Source organism: Limanda limanda, chromosome 12, assembly GCF_963576545.1.
Source record: "Limanda limanda chromosome 12, fLimLim1.1, whole genome shotgun sequence".
In the NCBI taxonomy this organism is placed as follows: Eukaryota; Metazoa; Chordata; class Actinopteri; order Pleuronectiformes; family Pleuronectidae; genus Limanda; species Limanda limanda.
Window position 1 is genome coordinate 10114549 of NC_083647.1, and position 5496 is coordinate 10120044.

The following is a 5496-nucleotide window of genomic DNA, read 5'->3' on the forward strand; positions in this document are numbered from 1 at the left end:
GCAGCTCCACAGTGTGTGATCAGCAAAAACAGGAAATGAACCGTAAGTAATCAACATTTCTGAGATGGTAAGTCATCACTATAACTGAAACACCAGAAGGAAAACAAAGACTGAAATACTTAAGTGTATATAATTTCCCAACCAATTTATACTTACATCAACAAATATACAAAACCACACAGGATGTGATGTCTACAGTGAGGTCAGCAACAGCTCATGTTGTGATGATCATACCGAGGTGAGTGGGTTTAATGTTTCCCTGCATGGATGTGTTACTGATGTTGAAATCCAACGAGGTTAACTCCACAAATAGTGTCACTAGTTGGATACTTTTATGAATCCAGTCATATGGATGAGTCATTTCCAGTAATATTTACTATGCTGCATATTCCACGAAAAGCAAAACTATTGTGATAAATTTGTGGAATTAACCATAATAGTTATTCTTATTCAAAACAAGTCAGTGATTGTGATGTATATTATTATATTAGGTTTCAATGTTCCAGTAGTAGTAGATTTTTGCTGAGCAGAAGTTTGAAATCACAGTAATAATATTAAAGGTGAGGTTTACCATATAAGACATATAGTTTTCTTTCAATAATACTTTATTTTGAATTTGTCGACATTACCCACATCGACAAAAAAAACTATCTATATTTTCAACAAAACTAACAGCCAAACTAAACAAACAGAAATCCAATTAAAAAAGAAAGAAAATAATAAAAACTAATTTACTTTACATCCAACAACCAAGCAGAACTTCTGTATCTTAACATCTGATCGACTAATAATAAAATATGTTAAATCTAAATAAACATACATGTACATCATATATAATCATAATATATCATGTCTCTGTCGAGTAACCCCACATTTTATCCCTTAAACAGCAGAACTTTAGTCAGAACTCCATCATTTGTTTCTAAATAACATTATAACATAAAGTCATATGAAATCCGATGTTCTAGTTTTAATGTGTATAATCTTCAGTTCAAATAGCCTAAGGTAGAGTCTGAGCTGAACTTTGTTAAAATGTTGTATGAATGTAATTTTTCCTTTTCATAAAAAAAAAAAAAAAAAACTAAATTATGTTCATTTTTCATTTTGGACAGGACACTATTACTGTGTACGGAAGTGGAAAATCTAAACCCTAATTAGAGAGACTTTTCTGTCAACCTAGGGCACAGCACCACATAAAAGATGCTGTGGTACTTCAGCATTGGCATTCCTGTGGTCGTCATTGTGTTCCTGTGATACATGCGCTGTGGTGTTTCTGTGGTACTGTGAGATTGGCTGGCACGTTGAGGAGAATTTACTATAAGACGTTTAGTGTTCTGTGGAACTGCAATGCTATATGAGTGCTGACATGGTACTTACTGTGAACTGGGGGATAAAAAAAAACTGCGAATAAAACTAGTGTTTCCTGTGCGCTGTGTGTTTCATGACATACAAAAGAAACATGTCTCAGGGAAAATCGTCCAAAGGTCTGGAAGTTGTGGTGACAAATAATTCAGGTCATTCTGCTGATGCCACCTGCTGGTGGTTATGTCAAATGGATCATTTAATATTTTGGGAAAAGGGTTCATTTGCTCTCAGGCTGAAAGTTACATGGCCAGGCTCCATCCAAAGGTAACAAAATCTGTCACTGCAAACTTATGAATAATTATGTTATTTTCTAAAAAATTTAATAATTTATGCAGTGTCATAACTACATCTCTGACGTTTATAACAAACCAGACCGTTTAAAAATTGGTTGAAAATTGAGCAAGTTATGGTTATTTACCACTACCAACACAATGTTATGGGTGAGCTAGCAACCTCTGGCAAGATGTCCGCCATGTGGTGACGTCTGGCTCCGTCGAACAAGACATCTAGTCTTTATATATGTCTCTGGTTCTAGCTACATATTTACATCATCTTATCCAATTCTCTGCAGAAAAAAAACAATAAGCTTTATTTTACAACAACAAGCTTTACAGAAGTGACCACAAGAATAAACATGGGTATAAAGATCTGCTCATATTCTCTGACTGCCTAACTTTTCTTCATCATTTTTCTTTGGCCTTCATCTCCTCGGCTTAAATCCTCTGTAGTCCCTTTGTGGCTCTGGACCAGGAACAGCATGTTCCCTGTTGTCTGGTGTAATCTCACAGTGCTTGGACAGCTCTGGCTGCTAATGTTGCAGTCTGGAGCATTTTTGAATGGGACCTCTGTCGTTAACTTGCTTTGGTTCCACGCAACTGGATGACAAAGCTCAAGTCCCACGGCAACACTCTATCATCCATCTTGTGTTCATTAAATCTGAGTGCTCCTCATTCTGATCGCATCGCATAAGTGTGGGAATGGCAGCGACATCAACCGACCCACATTTCTACCATGATTCCCGACAACCGCAGCCCCAATGGGCCCGGACAGCACCAGAACTGTCCTGTGGGCATTATATATACAGAGTGAAATCATAACAAACCTCGTTCTAGACTGGATCCCAACCACATGACTTCATTCTGGGTGTGGGAATCGTGGTGTTCAATCAAAATACACTCATGACCTCAGTTTGGACAGATCTTCCTCTTCGATACCACATGACTTCATATGTGGGGAGGAAGGGGTCTGTCAAACAAATGGGCTTTGTATTTTAAAGCTTATCTTCACTGAAAATCACCCTGAGTGTCACACACAGGACAAATAAAAAGGTAAAAGAGAAAAAAAAGTCTTTAAGGTTGTGCCAAAGCTGGAGAACTCCTGGATGACCCGATATCAGGTGCTTGGGAAAGTCAATTGACAAATGAACAAATGAGGTCAAGGAATGTAAAGAGCCAGAAACGGTCCTTTCATTTCCTTCATGCTCATCTCTGGATACGTTTGTGTCTGCTGAAGTGTGTTTTTAATTTTACAGAAAAATTACGTCAGACCCACACCCTCATAATTCAGCAGCGGCTGAACGTGTGAACAAAAGGTGCTGAATTAGGTCAGACGTACGTTCACTGCAACACAAACGAGCTGACAGAGGAGGGAGTGAATGTGTCCGTCTGACATAATTCCTCTGTGAGTTTATCTGCGTGTTTTTGTTTGCTTTGGTTTCCACCTAGTGATAAGAGTGTCATAATGTTCGCCAGGCGTCTCCCTCGGGTGACCAGACAAGACTTTGTCTATAAGGATAAAAATAAACTGGCTGAGTTGAAATCCCATGACTTCTCCTGCATCATATATAAACTATATAAATATAAAAGTCAGCAGACTGAAACGGAAATAATCATGAGCTAAAAACACGATAAACATGAAGCAGAAGCACAGAACGAGGTCCAGCTGGAAACACTGAGATTTGACACGCACATTTTTTGCTTTAGTATTTTTTAAAGCCATGTCCACAATAAAACTAAAAGGAAAATCCGCAACCAATTAAATTAGAGGCAGAAAGCCAAAACTGTTGTATTGTCTTTTCTGTCTATGATGGTGAGGATGTAAAACATTATTTTACCTTGAATATAGAACTCATGATATGGTCGATATAATGTAAGTCTCATAAGTTATTTGACTTCACTAAGTGAAATAACTTTCATCATGATAATTTTGACACAGAATTCAGGGAACTGCAACTTTAGATCCTGACACATCAGTGTTAATGTCTGAAAACGGATGCAAAGGTTAGCATGCTAAGAGGGTAAAGTAAGATGATGTAGTACAAGGTATCCATTATGCCTGCATCAGCTTATGTTGTCACTGTGAGCATGTTAGCATGCTTACTTTAGCATTAAGCATTTGGTTCTTGGCTTGTTTGCCTGTGACAATTAAAAGCAGAAATGTTGTGTTTGTCAGTATGTCTTGGATCTCTTCCGGACCCTGGAGGCCCCAAATTTCAACCTAGTAAAACAATACAATTCATTATTCTCAATAAATATTAACCTGTGTTTTACAGCTTCCTCAATTTCGGACTCTTCAGCTCTCAATTCCCACACATGTCAACACTTTTAACCAGGCTTGATGACTATAATTCCCTTTTCACCTTTGGTCCTGCTCTGACCTGGAACGTCCATCCTGAGGGATCTGGACGCCAGCGGACAGCTCCAAGTTGCTGGTGTGAACAAGCTCAACACGCATTGGCGATGCATTTGAGATCCGATCACTCAGACCATATTCGGAAGGAGTAGCCTGATACATCCCTGAACCGCTTACATCAGGTTCAAACACAGAAGCAATTCTACTCCTCTGCTATGTCTACTCTTAAAGGTGCTATGCATTTTCTGCAGAGGGGAACCTGGGCCAGATTTTTTCACCACCACAAACAAACCCACTGATTGCAATTTATACTGCACATTTCTGGGATTTTAAGGACAGGGTCATCAGTCATGGTCTTAATTCTCTTTTATTTTAAGGGCCATTTAAGTAAATTTACCTTGTACTGTACACAACTACAAGATTTTTGTTGGCCTTAAAAAGTGGCTTAACGTGATCCCCAAAGTAAAATGGTAAACCAAGATTAGGCGTGTTTACTTCCCTTGAAATCCTGCACATGTCTTGCCCAACAGTACCCTGGCAGCAACTGTTACAATTTATGCAGAGCACAATTACTGTACCTCAGCTTTAGCTCCGTGGCCTGATTTAGATTTCTACAAGCAGCGCCAAAAAGCCAGTCTAGCTCCCAAGGTCCACGGGAATTTGGCCGCAATCACTCCTCCTAAGTCAGCAACTGGTGGTTCCTTGTACCACTGTTATAGGGCTTGAGTGGCTGCTGTCACTGGACTTTCCCGGCATTAGAAAATGGTACGGTAGGGTTCAGCTGTCACCAAGGGGTCAGCAGCAGCAAGGGAGAATTATCTGTGCAGCCGGCCAGCCAAGACATCTAGCATTCAGCTAGTCTCAGCTGCTAACAGCACCCACCGGCGTTGGCAAGAGTGGACAAGTTAAATATAGGGCCATACTCTTAGGCTCTGTGTGACTCTGGTCAGTAAGAGTTGGGAGGGAGTATGGAGGATGCAGCTGAGTGAAAAGATCTGGCCCCGTGACAAGATCAGACATCACACCGCACCTCTGCTCTCGCACCGGGTAACGGCCTCCTTTCAACTGCTGAGAGGCCGTGGAACAGTGCCTGCCTTTACCTCCTTCAACCCCCCACCCTGTTCTGGCCTTTTTTATTCTCACACACTCGTCCACTGGCTTCTGGGAAGGACAGAAAGGGCGAAAGAAAACGAGAGGTGTGTTTAGTGCTGGGCAGAGCAGAACTGGATAGGCTGTGGGAGTCAAAGCAGAGAGGGAGGGTGAGAGAGAGGGAAGTTCCAGTGCTGTGTTAGTTCTCTCTACCATTCCCTCCCTGACCTGAAGAACTGACAGAGGACAGAGAGAGGAGAGAGAGAGAGAGAGAGAGAGAGAGAGAGAGAGAGAGAGAGAGAGAGAGAGAGAGAGAGAGAGAGAGAGAGAGAGAGAGAGAGAGAGAGAGAGAGAGAGATGGCTCTTGGCACCACTCAGTAGCAGACGCCACAAGTGGACCACACAAGCGAG